This window comes from Myotis lucifugus, unplaced genomic scaffold (assembly GCF_000147115.1).
Source record: "Myotis lucifugus unplaced genomic scaffold, Myoluc2.0 scaffold_552, whole genome shotgun sequence".
Classification (NCBI taxonomy): domain Eukaryota; kingdom Metazoa; phylum Chordata; class Mammalia; order Chiroptera; family Vespertilionidae; genus Myotis; species Myotis lucifugus.
The window spans coordinates 46720-65710 of record NW_005871600.1 but is presented as its reverse complement, the minus strand read 5'-3'; the positions used below and the strand labels follow the sequence as shown (position 1 = coordinate 65710).

The 18991-nt window shown below is 55.2% G+C and overlaps 1 long non-coding RNA gene across 1 annotated transcript; it reads right to left on the bottom strand.

The window, feature by feature from the left end:
* Window positions 1–10821: 10821 nt before the first annotated feature.
* On the bottom strand, window positions 10822–14426 carry LOC111823554. Its single transcript, XR_002826597.1, has 3 exons — window positions 13790–14426; window positions 12341–12451; window positions 10822–11264 (listed from the first exon to the last, which is right to left on the bottom strand). It is a non-coding gene; the product is annotated as an uncharacterized LOC111823554 (long non-coding RNA).
* Window positions 14427–18991: the final 4565 nt, after the last annotated feature.

The following is an 18991-nucleotide window of genomic DNA, read 5'->3' as shown; positions in this document are numbered from 1 at the left end:
GGTCCCTGTGGCTGGGGCCGGTCGCCAGGTGACGGGGAGGAGTGTGAATGAGCCGGTTGCAGGTTTGGTGCCGGATCCTGGCCCGGCGAGCTGTGTGGACAGCGTCCTGCTGAAATAACAGTTCACGGCTCACTTCCCTGCGCCGCCAACCGCTCCCCACGCGGGCAATTAGCCGCCGAGGCACGGCCGCCTGGCCCAGCTGGTGCTCAGAAAAGACACGTTCGGTGAACCGCTTGGCGAGATTTGAGCACTTTGTAGTGCTGATGGGGCAGTGACTGCAGGAAGGGAGACGGCGTGTGAAAAGGCTGCCGTGCGCTGTTAGGAATCCCAGAGGGGTTCTGTAATGTAGTCCAGACACCCCAAACTCGTCGTCGGAGGCAGAATTTATAGCCGGGAGGGATTATGGAAATGACAGCTCAGCCCCGAGTTAAGCAGGGGGCGCAGGAGGCCCGGGGCGCGAAGTGCTGAGCCCCGAGCGCACTCAGTGGCGAGTGCCCTGCGTGGCGTCCTCGTCACCGCCCCGGCTGGTTCCCTCCTGTGCACCCTGTGAACATGGACGTGCCTGGGCGTGGCTTTCCCAGGCGGCAGAAGGCCCGGACAGCCTGCAGACGGGGCTCCTGGGCGCGAGGCGTCAGGAGAGCCTCCCACGTCTGCCTCGGTTGCCCCCCCCCCGCCGCCCCCTGCCCCCTCGAGGCCACACCTCCTCACCTCTGAGCTCTGTGAACCCAGTTTTGGGAGGAACCCCGATTGAAACACCTCTGTAGCCTCAGCCCTGCCCTTCACGATACTAAGGGCCAGGTCTCCGGTCAAGATGCCTGGTCCTGGGACACTCAGCTGCCCTCCTGCTCCTCTGATGGGCCCAGGGTGGCTCTGAGTGATGGAATGGCAGGCAACCTATTCCTTGCTTCCGTACCACCGTTCCTCAGCCCCGGACCAGGGACGGAACAGCTCCCCCCAGCAGACAACTCGATGTCACCACCTCAGGGGTGCCCTCCCCATGACCACTGTCCAGTAGCCCTAGTCCCTACAGTGTTGTCACTCGGGGTTGGCATCCCCTAGGGAGGTCTCCTGCCCCTGGCACATCCCACAGGTGGGTCCTGGTCACGAGCTCCCGGTCGTGCCCGGGAAGTGGCTTCTGCAGATAAGCCAGCGTCCCCACCTCCTCCTGGGCTGGCCCAGGGGTCTTCCACCGGTCTCCACGCTCCCTTGCCTCTTCCTCCGCCTGGTTGCACTGTCACCACAGGGCTTGTGTGTGGCTGCCCCTAAGGAGACCGCACTTTCTGCGCTCAGGGAGCATGGACGGGGTCAGAACACCGGTCTGGGGAGGGGGGACAGCGGCCTGGCCCTGTGGCCTGTCCTCCGAGAGCTGCTGTCAGTGTGGGGGCAGGCCCTCTGCAGACAGAGGAACGCCGAGCAGATGCGGGATGAGGTGACAGAAAAGCGAGGCTGCCTCTGGCTTACGGGTCAGCCCACTGACGTGCCAGGTGTGTGTTCCCGGGCATTCAATACCCAAAATGTTGTGCGAAGCCTGAGGCAGGCGGAGTGCTGAGACCCCCTGGGAATGTCTGCCTGCTGGTGCGTCGTCAAGCGAGGATCTCCGTGCTCCTGCGAAGGGATTCTGCAGGGGCCATGGAGGCTTAACATCTGCTGGCTCTGAGAAAGGAAAGTGAGGCTTGGTGGGCCTGACCTTATCAGGGGAACTTCTGAGAGCGACTAGGCCGTTCCTGGGGAGGGACTCATTGGGAAGGAGATTCCTCACCACTGGCTTGGAAATGGAAGGGATGTGCATGGGCATGAGGTGCTGAGCATGGCCCCCACTGACAACCAGAAAGGAACCGGGGACCTCAGTCCTGCAACCTCAAGGAGTTGAGTTCTGCCAACAACCCGAGCAAAACCCAGGGGGCACTTGCGGGGCTAGGTCTCTGACCTTGAACTCTGAACTATCCTGGTCAGCAGGGCATCAGTGCTGGAACATCAGTCAGGTTTCTAAGGTAATGAGCATTGTTTCAGTCTATGCTTTCTTCCTAATGACCCTTCAGTTCTATGAAGTTCATGAATTAGGTGTGTGTGTGTGTGTGTTTTCTTTAAGCAAACATTTTCTTCCCTTTCTTCTTAGGCTGTTGAATCGTGGTTTACAAAGTTTACCCAGTTACAGAAGCTCAGCTTGGGCTATTATTATTCTGATCCTCATTTGTATACATCTCTAGACTATTACTTTTCTTTTTTGCGTACAGGACAGGCAGAATCCGAACGGACTTTCTCTAAATGCCTTCTGTTGTTGCCATCGTCTTGAGTTTTTGTTCTTCTTTCTTGCTGCTCTGTACCTGCTTCCTTTATTGATTTACTAAAATGTTCCTTGAATGTTTTTCAACTTGCGACAGAGAGGAACCAGTTAGAGAAAGGAGGGGCCCTCGAGTTCTGGAAAATGAACCAATGAGGCAGTGCAGTTAGAGATGCCCCAGGCTGCCGTGTGGAGGTTGCTGGGTGGTACCCGCAGCTCTTGGTGTGCCCTCCACCCGGCTTTCACGCAGGCATGCCTGTGTTCACACAAAAAAACATTCAGACCTGTAAAGAATTTTTGTGAGTTTATTTGAGCCAAATTGTCGACATATGCTGGGAAACAGAACCTCAATGAATTGAGATAAGGTTCCGGAGAATGGCGGGTTACATCTAAATTTATTCATTGCAATCAAAGGAAGGGACGTAGGTGGATTCCATGAAACTTAGGTGGGTGCAGGAACAATTAGCCTGATATCTGTCCTGGCGCCCAGCACAGTAGGTTGTGCCCCAAGGGGTCCAGAAAAGGGGAAGTTACAAGTTACCCAGACATTTTAAGGATATGTTATTATAGATGCAAAAAGACCAGACAGGCTCAGATGAGGTAAAGGCTGACCTTGTCAGTGAAGATACCGGCCTGGGATGTAACGACTCACCACAACTGCTTTTAGTTAAAGTTTCGTTTCAGACCATCCTCTGTGGTGACTTCAGGTCTGAGTTTGCAAGCCCGCCATGCAGCCTCCCCTGGGCTCCTCAGGTCAGCACGTGGCCCCTTCCGTCCACACCTGCGAGCACACAGCTCCGCCCTCCTTGGCTTCTTCACTTATAAAAAGAGGCAGCAGAGGTGCCCATTTCATAGTCGTATCAGGATCACACGTATTTGTTGCGAAAGGTCAGACTATGCAACCCCCAGAATTGGACTCTGGCCTAAGGATTCCCTTGAGCTGAAGACAATTGAAAATCAGCTGTTTAGGGAGCGTTCTCTGCCCTCCCTTTACCTGCCTGAAGGCGGCCAACGGTTTTCCTCTGAGAGAGGTGCCCGCACCCCCTCAGGAGGGAAAAGAGAAGGAGTCTTGTCATCGGAGCCGGAGTGAACACGAAGATGAGTTTGCATAGGCAGACCTCACTGATCGAGCCCTTACCTCCCACTGGCTCCCTACGTGTTGCCCAGTCACTTCCCCGCCATCTGTCATCTCTTAAAGGCCAAGCCCGCGTTCCTCTGTTGAAAGGGTGTATCAGCCCCGTAGTCTACCCGCTTCTGTGGCTCTTACTTCATTCCCGTGAACTCCAATATGCATACAGATCAACACAACTCACGTACTCTTTCTCCTGTCGAATGCCTTTTGTTAGTTTAATTTACACGTCCCTGTACTGATCCTAAGAGGGTAGAGGAGACGTTTTTTCCTCTAAAACAGCTGATTTAAGAAACAAAGCTCCGCCCGGTGTGTCACATGGTGGGTAAATGTCGGCGATCAGCATTCTCATCTTCCCGTCTGTTCCTCCCGCTGTTCACACTCTGCCTTCTGCACTCGGCCTGCTCTGCCCGCAACCCTGATGCTCCTGAGGACAAGACGCCTGTGTAAGACGTGCGCACCCCCGCCCCCCAGGTCTGACTCGGGAACTGCAGGTGGGGACTGGTTACCTTTCTCTGTTCCTTGGGAAACGTAAGCAGACGACGCCTCTGAGATGAGTCGTTGAGTTGCCTGCTGCACCACTCACCTTTCAGAACTGGACATGATGTTTCATTTAGTTCCTGCTGTTAGTGGCATGTTTTATTGTGGGGAGCAAACCTTTCCCCTATGAGGAGGCCTTTCAGAAGCTGCACCGCCTGCATCTCTCCTCCCCGGCCTGGTACCCTGGGGCTGCACCCACCCCAGGACTCTGCCTCAAGGCTCCCTCGCCTGCACCCCAGGCTCCCTGTATGAACTGGAAGTCCTCATTCCGAGGAGACTATTTCCAGAAGCTTCCGAAGCTACCATGCTCAGAGGGCCTCATCCACATCCACGCGAAATTCCACGTGGGCGCTGGTTGTGTGGAGGGAAGAATGGTCTCCTCCCTGGGAACATGCCCCCCCCCCGCCCCCACCCCCCTGTGGACACGGAGGCCGCCCGGGCCCTTCCCCCACCCCCCTCCAACCCCCACCGGCTCTCAGCTCTGTCAGCAGCTCGTCAACTTCCCTGTAACCGTGGGTCCCAGGGCCAAGTGCAGCCAGACCAGGCCTGCAGTGCAGGTGGGGCCGCTCTGTGGCCCCAGGGAGGAGGCAGGGAGCTGGGTGGCCGGGGGGAGGGTCCCCGCTTCTCTCCTCCGCGCCTGCCGTTGTTGACTTGTGGGAAGGAGGGCCTGGCCCTGCCACACCGGCAGAGTTTTCCAAAGGAGCCTGCAATCTCGGTCTCTATGCAAAATATCCGTATTTGTATGTGTTGAAAGTTATGCAATGGATTTCATCCTGGAGGCAAACCAGGCGCCCTGCGGTGGGTCTCGCCCAGGGCCTCTGCCACGGCTCCCCGCCCCGCCCCTCAGGCATCTCCATCTTCCAGCTCCTGGAACTGAATCTCCACGCATCTGTGCCTTTCCACAGCCAAGCATCTCTCTGGGACTGTCTCTCTCCCACGCCCACAGTCCCCCAACTCGGGGACCATCCGCCTTGAAACCCAGATCCGGGCCCTTGATGGGTGTGGCACACAGAAAAGTTGGGAACTTGGAAAACACTGGGATTTGTTCTTTCCAGCGTCTTCCGCCTGAGACTCTGGAGCAGGGGTGGGCAAACTTTTTGACTCGAGGGCCACAATGGGTTCTTAAACTGGACCGGAGGGCCGGAACAAAAGCTTGGATGGAGTGTTTGTGTGAACTAATATAAATTCAAAGTAAACATCATTACATAAAGGGTACGGTCTTTTTTTTAAATTTAGTTTTATTCATTTCAAATGGGCCGGATCCAGCCCGCGGGCCGTAGTTTGCCCACGGCTGCTCTGGAGGCATTGGGCCCCCTTTTGGGCAGAAGGTACGCCCTGTGGGGTCCCCTCGGCCCGCTCAGGGCAGAAGCAGACACCGGCCTGCACAGGCCCTCTCCTTCCCGCTCTGATCTTACCGGGTGTGCACCCTAAAACAGCAGTCTCCGGGCAGCTGTCTCACCAGCGTGCTGGTCTTCCTCCCGCCACCCCCTCCATCCCGCCTCTCTGCCCGTCACCCCACCCAGGGAGTCAGCACCCACCTTCCCCGCTTCGCCCAGTTCCAGCTCCCAGGAGGCACAGGGCAGGGTGTGAAGCCTCGAGCTGCCTGGAGATTTCAGGTCTCTTATGGGGATTAAAGAACAAATCAAAGCACTTTGCCTAGAGAAAGCGGGGAGTGTGCAAATGACTTCTCCTCCCCGGCATCCTGAAGCATCTGATTGTTGAGCCTTCACATTCCTGAATTGCCTAATCCCTCCATTGTCTGGGATATTATCTCATCATCATGTTCTTTAAACACACCCAGAACGTTGAGAGGAAACTTCTGGAAAACATCAAAAGAACTGGGCCCCGTTCCCATTTACACGATTTTGAAAATCTACTTTAACGAGGTGACTCCTCCCCGTTTCTCCTCTCCATCCACCGAGTCCCGCTTCCAGCACCAGCTGCGCACTGGCCCTCAAGCCCGTTTCCGGAGCTTCTGCTGCTGCTGCCTCCGTCCTACCCTTGGTCCGTTCTCAGAGGTCCCTACCACCGCCCACTCCCCGACAGGCCTTTACTGACGCCAGTTCTGTTTCCTTGTGGCCCCACGAACGTGGCCCTGTCACTCCCAATGACCTTGGACCCTCATGGCTGCAGGGGGGACATCCCACCACGGGAAGTCCTGGCCTGTGAGCCCTCTGCAATCAGGCTCTGGCTGCGACTCCAGCCTCAGCGCAGGCCTCTCCAGGGTCACCCCCTCCGGGTCATTAGCTGTCCCTGGGGGACTTGAAGTCAGGCCGCTCTCTGTAAGCTGAGCTGTCAAGGCAAAAGGGATGAAGAGAGAAACCTTCCAGGTCACCCAGAGGTGATGGTCAGGGGCAGCTGTTGACCTTCACAGGGGAGGTGACCTGAAGCAGCCACACCCGAGGGCAGTGATGAGCCAGGAGTGAGCAGGCCGCTCTTACTTTTGCAAAGGAAGATACCGACGTGGTGACAGGGGCAGCCTGGCTCCTGGCGATGCCGTCCAGATGCCCGAGTCTCGGGTGGCAAGTCCACTTCTACCGTGACCAGGGATGGGTCCGGCTGCTGAGTCGGAGGTGCTGCCTCTGAGCTCCCCTGCCCCTGCTTTCAGCCGGGGTACCCCCTTGGAGGGGACATTGGGAAATGCCCGGGGTGTTCTGGTTTGTCACATGATTGGGGGCATTTACTGGCTCTTTAGTAGCAGGCCCAGGGGCACCGCTGGCCTGCAGTGCACAGGATGTGGCCACACCACGAGGCACTGCACCTCCCAATGTCAGCCGTGCCCGCAGAGGAGGTGCTCGGTGCGGACCGTGGCTTCCTGCTGCGGGTCTGCCTGCAGGGCTGTGATGGGGCTCGGCGTTCACACTCGAGCCTCAGTGAGTGGCTGGAGTAGAGCGCTCCCTCCCACTCCCGCTCAGATGGCCAGGAAGAGCTCCAGGGAGCCAACCAGCGCTTCGACCAATCAGTGTGGCTGCAGGGTGGGCTTCTGATGGACTCTGTTTGGGTCGACCCACTTGTGTGACTGTGGAGGGTCAGTCCCCAGCGGGGCCGAGTGGGAGAGGTGGGCTACCTCCCACAACAGTAGCCACCACAGCCATTTTCTCTCCCAGTAAAATCGGCACAAAACATATTCTGCCCTGGCCCGGCCGGCGTGGCTCAGTGGTTGAGCATCAACCTATGAACCAGGAGGTCACTGTTCAGTTCCCTGTCAAGGCACATGCCCAGGTTGCGGCTCGATGATCCCCAGTTGGGGGCGTGCAGGAGGCAGCCGATCGACGATTCCCTCTCATCATTGATGTTTCTCTCTCTCTCCCCCTCTCCCTTCCTCTCTGAAATCAGTAAAAGTATATATTTTTAAAACACACATATATTCTAATCTGAACACTGGGTCACACCCTCCATTGTCCTAGGAGTTAAATAACTCTGCACAATTAGTCCTCTATTCAATGTCAAGGACTCAAACCAATGCTGCCTAAAAAAATACCACAAACTTGTTGGCTTAAAACAACAGAAATGTGTTCCCTTACCATGTTGGCGGCCAGAAGTCTGAACCAGAGTCGCTGGGGGCGGAGGTGGGGGGGTGGGGGGAGTTCTCCTGAAGGCTCCGAGGGAGAGTCACTCCGTGTCTCAGTCGTGGCTTCCGGTGGCTGCTGGCCGTGGGCTCCGTGGCCTGAGGCCCAAAGCCTCCATCTCTGCCCCTGCCTCACGTGGCCTCCTCCGTGTCCCCGTCTCTCCCATCCCTTCTGTTGAAGGACACCTGTCACTGGATTCAGGCCTCTCTAGTCTAAGATGATCTCTTGAGATCTTTAATCACATCTGACAACTCCCTGCTTCCACACAAGGTCACGTTGGCGGGCATGGCTGTTAGCATGTGGGCATGTGTTTTGGGGGACACTGTCCTATCCACTCCACTGAGCGACGGGGTTCTATATCCCCAGGAAGCTAAGTTGCTGAGCGACTTGGTTCTCCAATTCCTACCCCTGCCCGTGGCCCATGAATCACTCATGGCCAGCACGCTTTCTGAAAGTAAAGCTTTAGAACAAACGTGCAGATGGAGAAAATGAGCCCAATTAAGCCCCCTTTTGTGACAAACCTCTTAGAAAGGCATTAGCGCTAATCTTCGGTGGAGAGCGTGGTGAAATCGAGGCTGGGTGGGGAGATGGTGTTGGAAATGGCCCGGGCTCCCTTTAATGGAGCCGAGAGAGGCAGCATTTGCTGTGATGATGCGATGCTTTTAGCCACACGAGGAGTCGGGGTCAGAGAATTAAGTGAAACCAGCCGAACTGTGGCCAGCGCTGGTTTTGTCTTTGGGAGACTGTGAATCACCCACAGCCAGGGAGGCAGACACGCTCTCTGGCCATTCATGGTGCCTTTGGCCTGTGTGCGAACCAGGCGCTCCGGCCTCAGAGCAGCCCCTTCCTTTGCTACTTGCATCTTCAATTCATTCTTTCATTGTCACAGTGTCGAGAACACGGAAGAAAGACATTGGGCCTTTGGCTGGCGCTGGTGACAAGAACTCTTTCGGTTTAGCTAAGAAATTAGCACATAATTAATTTTGTTCTAAAAGCAATAATGCTCCTCAGAGCTCCCCATGGCCTTCCTGACCTGTGGTAGGGCTGGTCTCAAGGTCACCTCCTCAAAGACCCTTGGCCTCCCTCTGAGTCACCCATCCCAGCACCCTCCACCTCCACCCTCCCCCACCCAACGCGTCCCTCCATCCGCTGCTCTGGTTTTCTTCGTGGCACTAGGGATGGGTTATTGACAATATATCGATCTGGCTGTAGTCTGTTTCCTTTCTCCACTGCAAGCTCCAGGGGGCAGGGCCCTTGATCGTGTGGCACACCCACCTGGAACAGCTGCTGGTTTTCGGTCCGTGTCTGTTGGGCGGGTGACCCAGGGGCGTGTGGACCCCTTTGCTGTGAGCCGTGTGTGTGGACTGGGTTCCTCCTGGGAGCAATATGTCCACGTGGGTGTGACGTGAGTCAGGACACTGCCCCGGTATGAAGTGCAGGGGTTCGGAACTCAGAGGGGAAGGAGGATAGGGCATCGAGCCCACAGGGTTTGGGTACCAGCGGCTGCTCTGCTCTTTCCCCGCTGGGCGCTGGGCCTTGGCATCCTTACCTGTAACGTGGTGTGATGATGGTGCCTACGGGGCAGGGTTGTTCCTACGGCCACTAAATGACATCACACGTGGTGGAATGGACCCTGGCCCATTGCAGCTCCTCCATAGATATTACCCAGAAGCCCCTGTTCCAGATGAGGACGAGGCTGAGCGTGAGGTGAGGGAGCAGGACACGGTGCTGCTGGGTGGCAGGGGCAGCGCCTGAGCCCAGAGCCCACGTCCTCCACAGTCCGAGTCAGCTCTGGCCACAGCATCCGTGTATTTGATGTATTTCAGTTCGATTGAAAAGAATCAGGCAGATGTCAAGTCTGTTCTCTCGTGGTCTGAAGGGTGGAAGACTCAATACTGCAGATGGCATTGGTGCCAACGGGCTGCCATGAGGACATTGGTCAGTGTGGGCGAACGGTGTTGGCCAGTCTGGGAAGCTTCCTCCCGGCTTTCATGTCGATGTCTCGGAGATGGTGATGCAGCAGGAACTGGCCCACCGAGGCCAAGCTGCCAAAACAAGTTTCATTAGACCCACCTCAAAGGAGGATGGGTCTAGGTCTAGGGCCGTGGTCGGCAAACCGCGGCTCGTGAGCCACATGCGGCTCTTTGGCCCCTTGAGTGTGGCTCTTCCACAAAATACCACGTGCGGGCGTGCATGTACAGTGCGATTGAAACTTCGTGGCCCATGCACAGAAGTCAGTATTTTGTGGAAGAGCCAGTATTTTGTGGAAGAGCTGGTATTTTGTGGAAGAGCCACACTCAAGGGGCCAAAGAGCTGCATGTGGCTCGCGAGCCGCAGTTTGCCAAGCCGCAGTTTGCCGACCACTGGTCTAGGGAATGGTTTAGGTCACGCCCACGCTGTGCTATTGCGTGACACACTGCAGGCCTCACGACACAGCTGGCCACACACCTGCACACCTGCCTGTGCGCTTCTCCCTGGATTACCTGCTTCTCAGCCCACGGGTGCCAGAGCCCCTGGGTAACCTAAGGTTCGGACACATCGCTCTGTCTCTTCAGCCTTCTCTGACCTTCCTCGCTGTGTTTTGTTTCTCCAGCAACTATGATAATTTTTATGGGAGCACAAACCAGTCAGCTGCACAGTTCAGGGATGTTGTTAGGCAGAGGCTGGGAGAAAAGGATGAGGTGGTCATTGTTCCCACAGACCATGGCAATGCAATTGTGCCTCACAGCCAAGAGTTCTGAGCCTCGGCGTCATACCACATGCAGGTGGACTGTCCGTCAAGCCCTCCGTGCGCCTGGACTATTGCCACCAACATCTTGAAATCCAAGCCGACAAGCTGTACCCTTTTCATCTGTTGACCTTCCTTTCTTATGAGTGGCTTTTAGAAATAAAATCTATGGAGGACAGTTGATGACTCCCATGTAACAGGAAGAGATCAAAATCATTTGCTTACGTATTTATTCATGCAGCCCATCACCGACAGGTCAGAAAACGCAAAATGGAAAAATAGGCCACTCTCCTCTCATTGATGATGTGATTCAATAACTGCTCCAACACAAAGTAGCAATAAGAACCCAGGGGCATGGATATCCCGGTGCCGATTTCCTGATATTCTGCAGAAACAGTAATGGGTTTCCAAGCTGACTTGATTTTATTCACTTCCTCTCTGTCTCTAGAGTCTCCAGAGAATATCCCCATAGTTTTCTGGTGAACTTTGTTCACCATAAAAACATCCACCCACTCTCTTCTACCCTGGTTGTTGGGAATTAGTATAAGGATAAAAAATACAGCAAAATACCCAGTACATGACCTACTATCCTGTTAGTATTGGGTTACGATTACACGGTGCCTTGGAGACCATAGCAGACAACAGCTCCTCCGCACAGTCCTCGTGAGCCTATGTCTTGGAGAGACGGAGAGCCTGCTCCTAACACGCGCACAGCCTGGCCCCTGCACCAAGGGCGAGGGGCTCAGTGTCTTTGGAGAAACCTCCTGGGCTGCTGCCCAAACCCGCCGTGAGCTCTGAGTGGGAGAAGCGCCTGGGTGCCAGGAATGAGCAAGCCCATGCTGACTCCTGCACCCGGCTCTTCTCGTGTGCTTTGCTGTTGTTGATGGCCAAGTGTAGGAAGCTGCCGTTTATTCATTTCCTCCCACCGTCTCTTTTCCGGGACCTGGAGCGTGTCCCCTCAGCCGAGAGATCGCCGACACCATGACTGTGTTAGGAAGAAGGTGCCTACTTTCCCGTCTGTGGAAGGAAGAGGAAATTCTGTTATGAATGCAATGAAGAGAAGACAAGGCTAAAAATAATTGCTCTCACATCACAAAAAAATATAACAAAAAGGGGTGCACTTGAGAACTTTAGAATAACTTTCCAGGTTGCTTATTACGGATGAACTCTCTCCAGTCCATATAATATCGCCGTGTAAGGACTGAGCAATTCCTGTCTGAGACACCTGCCTTTTAGTAGCTGAGTCTGGGTGACCCCGAACTTCCTGGACCCTGGCTGTGTCTCCAGTGCCGCGATCTCAGTCCTGTATAATGGACACTTGTTAGAAGGACTGCCCTGTGCATTGCAGACCCCTCCCCCTGCCATTTGTGACCACAAAAATGTCTCCAAACATCGTCCAATGTCTCCCAGGAGCAAACTCACCCCCAAATGAGAAGCAGTGCTCTGGGGAAAGCCAGCAAGACATTGTACACTAGCTCACTGCTGACGTGGTCACCTGGCGGCCACCCCGCGGAAGAGCCCGAGGACTCCGCGGCAGGAACGTCCTGTCCCGGGGAATTAGCAAGGTCTTCCATGGTTTGGGAGTGGGGAGAGGAGCTGTGTTGGTCAGGGACCTCTAGAGAAGCAGAACAAGAGGATTGGTGTCTATCTATGTGTCTACATGTAGATGTATCTATCTATTGGTACAGAGAGATTAATTTTAAGGAATTGGCTCACATCATTGTGCGGGGACTAGCAAGTTCAAAATCTTCAGGGTAGGCCAGCAGATTGGAGACCCAAGGGTGCGATGTAGTTTCAGTCCAAACAATGTGAATTAGCAGAATTCCTTCTTGCTTGGGGTAGTCAGTCACTGTTCTACTGAGGCCTTCAACTGGTTGGGTGAAGCCCTCCCACATTATGAGGGCAATCGGCTTTATGCAATGTCTACTAATTTAAATGTTAGTCTTGTCAAAAAAATAATTTCCCAGAAACATCTAGAATAATGTTTGGCCCACTGTCGAGGTCCTGTGGCCTAGGCAAGGAGAAATAAAATTGCCTACGGCATCTCTCACGTAAGCACCCCAGGGTGGACCCTTGAACAAAGCGTCCTTCACCTGCCTGTGTGGTCCAGTAGCTGTGTCCGCTTGGGGAGCCTGGAGGGGAGGCATCAGCCCGCACATCCCAGGGGTGCACGCTGTTCTACTGCTCAGGTCAGAGGGACGCTCCTGACTTGACAAAGGCAAGACATCAGAAGATGGCAATGAAATCTAACACACAAGTTAGAGGAGGCCGAATACCTGCTAGAAAGATGAAGTAAGAGGAATATAAATGTACCCCAGACTGTGGGGGAGGGTGTAGATTTTTAAATGAAAAGAAAAATATACAGCAACAGATGAATCTCACTGACGCAGCCTGAGTGAAAAAAGCCAGAAACAGAAGTTCTAGAAGATTCCATGTCTATCAAACAAAAAGCAGGCCAAGTGGATCTATGATGTCAGAAGTCAGGATGAGGCTGCCCAGGTGGGCTTTCGGGGTGCCTGCCATGTTCTTCTCTTGAGCTGGTTGCTTGCTGGATACATGAGAGGGCTTGTTTGGAACACTCATCAAGACACATTATTATGGATACACTCATTAGTATGTATGTTACATGTAAATAAAAATGTGCGTTACAAAGGCAGGAATGAAAAGGAAATGAGAATGGGAGTGAGAGGACAAGAGATGAAGGAGGAAGCAATAATTAACTTGTCCAATCATAGGCCAGTAACATTATTTGTTTTATCTGCTTTATGATATTTTAAGACTAATAATGCTAACACTACAGATGTACTATTTTTAATCAAGGAAATGAAGAGACCTTCAAAAAAACTGACAGTATCCATTTTTGGTAACTGATTGGCTAAAGGAGCACAGAACCCAGGAGGTCCTGACTACAGAAGTGTGGCTTTCAAAGCCATTGGCAAACCAAAGGCCCGTTCTGTGGCAGGTGAGCAAATGCCTCCCAAAACTCCAGAAGAATTCAGCTAAACTAGATCGATTTATTTTTTCTTTTTTTAAAGATATTTTTTATTGACTTCAGAGAGAGGAAGGGAGAGGGAGAGAGAGATAGAAATATCAATGATGAGGGAGAATCATTGACTGGCTGCCTCCTGCACACCCCCGCCTGGGGATCGAGCCCGCAACTTGGGCATGTGCCCTGACCGAGAATCAAATGAACCATGACCTCCTGGTTCACAGGTTGATGCTCAACCACTGAGCCACGCCGGCCAGGCTAGATTGGTTTCTTTTTTAAGTGGAAACACGGAATCCTTCAGCTTGAGCAGAGGCACTGTGATAGCAAGAACAGACAAGAAGCCAGGCTCTTCACTGGGACAAGGCTCCATCTCCTCCTGGGTTGACCAGATGGCCTCAAAGGTCATTTCTGCTCTCCCTATTTGAGACTTGCTGCATCCCCCCATCATAGATAAAATGCCCACTCAGATCATTTCCCTCATGCAGTTTTATTACTTAGTTCTCTCACTCTCAGCTCCTCCTTTAACAGGGAAAACAGAGGCCTCAGTGCTCACAAGCAAATCTCTGTTGTGTTTGGTTCCAAGTCCGCTGGGCGGCCTCCAAGGAAAACTCCCTCTTAGCCGTTTCCAATCAGAAGCGCTGCCCGCCGCACTCAGAACCCGTGTCCGCTCCCACTTTCCATTCGAGGGGGTTGCCATTACTTATCTGGGAGGAGGATCACATTTCAAGAGAGACTTTTTCCCTACCCGAAGGGAAAAAATACAGTTCTTCTTAAAAACAAAACCAAAAACCCAAAACAAAAATACAGCCAACCCCGGTCCAGGAAGTGTGTCCTTTCCAAGCCGGGACGGGTGCAGGGGCTGAGGAGGTGGGCACTGGGCAGAGGGGGGTGGAGAGAGCCCTTGCTGGAGACAGACCCGTCGGAGAGGCCTCGAACCGCGGCCTTTACCCCCGGCGTCCGGTCGCCGTGCGTGCCCAGGGGCCGGCAGATCTCCTCTCGTTTTAAAATCTGGCTTCGGCGTTTCCTAAAACAGGCTATTGACCGGAATCCACGCCGAGCGTCCCGAAAGGACAGCGGGCAGCCTGGCCCCGCTGGTCCCTGAGTAAACGGTCAGCCAAGGCCGTGCCCGCCCTCTGCATCGGAAGTCATTTTCCAGCGGCCATTACCGAATGGGAGCTGCCAGAGGCCAAAGCCATAGACACAGAAACACCTTCCCCACGGGCAGCCGCTCCAAGAAGCCCTGGTGTCCCTCCCGTCCTTAAAGGGACAGGAGCACATTTCCAATGTCCAGGTTCACAGACTTTGATGAATAAAACTAGGTGTGATTGTAGTTTTGTTTATGTAACTGATTATTCATATAATTTAAGCAAACCTGAGTATGCAATGTCGACAGTCTGGACCCTTGTCTGTTTCTTCTGTCGGGTGCTGTCGCCTGGGACTGGCTGTCCATCCGAAGTGTCCAGAAAATGTCCGGTGTAACTTTGGAGCTTGTCCCTCAGTGGAACCCGTGCATCGCATGCAGCACCAGCTCCACTCTGCTGCTGTGACAAACATGCCCGCAGTCTCCGTGGCCTAATACCCGGAGGTCTGTCTCTGTCTCAGGCCACGTCCACCCTGGCTTTGGGAAATGCCTCAAGGGGACCGCCACCCATGCAGCAACCGGGAGGTCCCCGCGGCTGCAAACGTGGGCTTGACCGAGTCCACCCCGGCCTCTCTCACAGCTCCTGCGACAGCCAGTCACAGGGACATGGCACCGGCCTGAAAACACTGAGCAGAACCCCCCTGCATGGGTCCAACCCGCTGAGGATGACAGGAAAGTGGGCACAGGGCCGCCAGATCCAGGGGCCTGGGAGTTTACTACAGGGAGACAGGGAGCCAGCAAACTGCTCACCTTTCAGATAGGACAGTGGTCGGCAAACTGCGGCTCTCGAGCCACATGCAGCTCTTTGGCCCCTTGAGTGTGGCTCTTCCTAGGCCTTAGGAGTACCCTAATTAAGTTAATAACAATACACCTACCTATATAGTTTAAGTTTAAAAAATTTGGCTCTCAAAAGAAATTTCAATCATTGTACTGTTGATATTTGGCTCTGTTGTCTAATGAGTTTGCCGACCACTGAGATAGGAAGTTGTGTGTGTGTGTGTGTGTGTGTGTGTGTGTGTGTGTGTGTGTGAGAGAGAGAGAGAGAGAGAGAGAGAGAGAGAGAGAGAGAGAGAGAGATTGTATGAAGAGGGCAGGGTGATGGTGGGAGATATTTTTCTGATCTGAAATGGCATGCCAGTGGTCTTGTGCCTGTAATGCATAAGTGGTTGATCATGAAGATGTGTGAGTAGTGGGACTAGAACATAGAAAGTAGCCAATTTAGATGCTTATATTCTTATTGTTTTTGTTGATTGATTTGAAGAGGAGACTGGCAAATACATTTAGGTAGAGAAAAATAACACCCAAGGAGACTCCTCCGTGTAATTCTAAAATGGGTTCTCAACCGAGGACAATTCTGTGCCCAGGGGCCTTTGGCAATGTCTGGAGACACTTCGCTGTCACAGGAGGGAGTGGGGTGTCCCTGGCATCGCTGACAACCCACAGGACGGCCCTCACTACAAAGAATAACCTGGCTAAAGTGTCCCTGGGGTCAGGTGGAGAACCCTCAACCTTAAGTCAAGGCTCTGAACTCCGTTGTCTCATTGTTGGCAGGTTCTTCGGGTTTAAGTTTTTCTCATTTATGAAGCAATTGATTATTTTCATCCCTCATCTATTTAAAGATGGATGCATTAGAAATTGCGGGCATTGTAGAAGGTGTGCCACAGATGTAGAATTCCCAGGCACCTAAGCCCTCAGCTTTGAGAGGAATCCGGGGATGTCCCTTCCTTCCCCAGTCAACAGACGTGTCGAGCCCTGGCCGGTTTGGCCTAGTGGTTAGGACGTCAGCCTGCCAGCCTTCTCTGCTGTTGACGCCACCTGGTCTGTATAATTTTATGATGGTGCCGGCAAACCTGTTCACTGCATTTTATTTAGCCATCAGCAGCCAATGCACAATTGGGGACCAGGGGCCATTTCTCAGGAAGGCACCTTCTGGCTGACCTGCCAGGTGCAGGTGAGTGCCAGGCCCCCGGGGACCAGAGTATGGGGGCTCTCGGGGTGTAGGCACCAGCCTGGCAGGCTGGGTTCTGGCAGCTTTCTCGGGGATGAAGGTTCACGGGCACGCCTTGGACGGTCAGGAGGACGGGCACGTCACTCAGGGCCTGGAGATGCCCCCCTGTGCACAAACGTTCCTCTCCCTTCCTCTCCCTGCCTTCCAAGTGCTGCTGGCCATCTTTACCCAGAGGAAGGATGTGACGGAGGTGAGCTCCTGGGGTGTGTCTGGTTTATAGAGGCCCCATACGTGAGCTGTCCCCCGCAGCAGGGCTGCGCTGGGTGGCCCCGGGTCCCTCCCCAGCTCCATTACTGTCAGGCTGGTCCCGTGGGGGAAGGCCCGTTCAGTCTGGCCAAAGTGGGATAAGACAGCGATGTGATCTCGTTAGGGGACACGCAGGGGCACATGCAGGCAGAGACGTGGGTGCAGGGCGTGGGCACAGGAAGCTCCGTGTGGGGGAGGCAGCCTGGCAGCCCAGACCGGGGGAGTGCAGAGTGCGGCCCTGCAACGCGGTGCCCAGTCCCCACCGGTGTCAACACGCACACAGGGTTATGCCCGTGTCCGAACAGAAATAGTAAGGGCGCTGCGCTCGCTCCCGATTTAAGGAGAAATGGATTATAAGGCATTTTCTCCAATTTCCTGGCCCTGGACCTGAGGTAAGAACTGGGTCCCCGGGCCCTCCCATGGGTGCTGGCAGCGCCCCCTGGCCTGGATGGTTAATTCTCCTGGTAGGAGGTCCCCCAGGCGGCCAAGTGATGGAGAAAGTGGACGAGTCTGTGTTTGGGGTGTGGGTCTTTGCTTCTGGGCAGTCCGGCCTTGACTTGGCATGTAAGGAGGGGAGAGGGGTGGGCCGAGGTCAGGTGACCCACACACCGTGACCGTTTTTCCGTGTCGGGTGGAGACCACACGTGTGTAACTGGTACTGCGGCCGCCCAGCTGCCCTTTTATGGGATCTGGGGTCCTCGGGCTGCTGGTGTAATTGCTTCTTGTAAGTGAGCCCACCCGCCTCCCTTTACAGTAAGCGCGCTCCCGCCATCTGGTACCCGGCTGTTCTGACCGGGTTCCAGGATGCGCACCAGTCCTTACAGGAGCCTTTCTAGCCTCCTCGCGATGAAATGATGGCAGCCTCTTCTTGCAGCTGCGCGTCTGTCTGAGGGGGGCTTCGAGATCAAGGAGCGCGGGGCGGGGGGGGCGGGGGGTGGGGAGATGGAAAGCAAGGCTCAGCCCCTTCCCGCGAGGCTCAGAGGCGCCGCCCTGAGGCGAGGCTGAGGCTGGGACAGGCCATCGTCTCCCGGGGCACATGCCTGGGATCCCTGGGGAACTGTCTTGCGATGGTGACACGCCGAGGCTGAGACGCTGGGAGAGCAGCTGCCCTGCCTCTGACCCGGGTACAGAGATAAACGGGTGTCTCTCCCCTCCCCCCCGGCTGCTCCATTCCCGCCCGTGCTCCCTCCTGCTGAGGCCCCAGCGCCTGCCTGGCTCAGAGGGAGGAAGAGGAAGAGGAATCCGCTGTGTGCATGGCGGGCCTCTCCTCAAGGCCGTCCACGGACTGATGCCGGGGAACCAGGACCCCTGAGTAGAAGGGGTGATGTCACCCTCACTCTCCCAGCAGCCAGGATAGACTCGCGTGGGCTGCGGTGGGGGCAGAGGCCGCCCGCTCACCATGCAGATCCCGGGGGTCCCGCGGGGAGGTGCCAAGTGCCGCCTTGGGTGTTACACTCGAAACTAACACCATATCCTGTGCCAACTACACTCCAGCCAGAAAGGAAATGAAGAGCCCCTGCAGCCAGGAGCCCGTTGGTTCTTGGGGTGACGCACAGTCAGAAGTGGCGCCCGAATCCGAGAGACCTTCCCATGAGCAGCGCTGACGGCAAGGCCGCTCCAGGAAAACCGCTCCCTCAGAGGAGAGTGTCCAGGGTCCACGGTGTGTTCATCACAGTTTCACTGGATGCAGTGTCTTCCTTCAGCCGGCACCAGGGGTGAGAGCCGCTGGCTTACTGAGGAGACAGCTTCCCAGGAGTGCCCGCCGGGGCATCTTCCCACAGCCGCCTGGCCTCCCCATGCCTGCTGCCTAACCTTCCCACGGCCACCTAATCTTCCCGTGGCCACCTTGCCCTTCTCCAGCCACCTGGCCTTCCCGCGGCCGCCTAACCTTCCTGTGGCCACCCCGCGGTCGCCTAACCTTCCCGCGGCCGCCTGGCCTTCCCACGGCCTCCTAACCTTCCCGCGGCCACCTAATCTTCCCGTGGCCACCTTGCCCTTCTCCAGCCGCCTGGCCTTCCCGTGGCTGCCTAACCTTCCCGCGACCACCTAACCTTCCCATGGCTGCCTAACCTTCCAGTGGCCGCCTGGCCTTCCTGCAGTCACCTGGCCTTCCTGCAGTCACCTGGCCTTCCCGCAGGCACCCGGCCCTCCCACAGCCACCTGGCAAACTTGCCCTTTAAGGACAGTTGGTCCCATGTGGACCACAGCCTGAGCTAGAGCCGTGTCCAGTGTCAGCAGAGCAGGCCCTCTTCTCGCCGCCTTGCGTTTCAGGCCAGCGTTCTGGAACGAGGAAGTGTAACCCTGTATCCCAGGCAACACCTGCTCTGCTCAGGTTTCAGGGCATCTGCTCATGGGCAGGA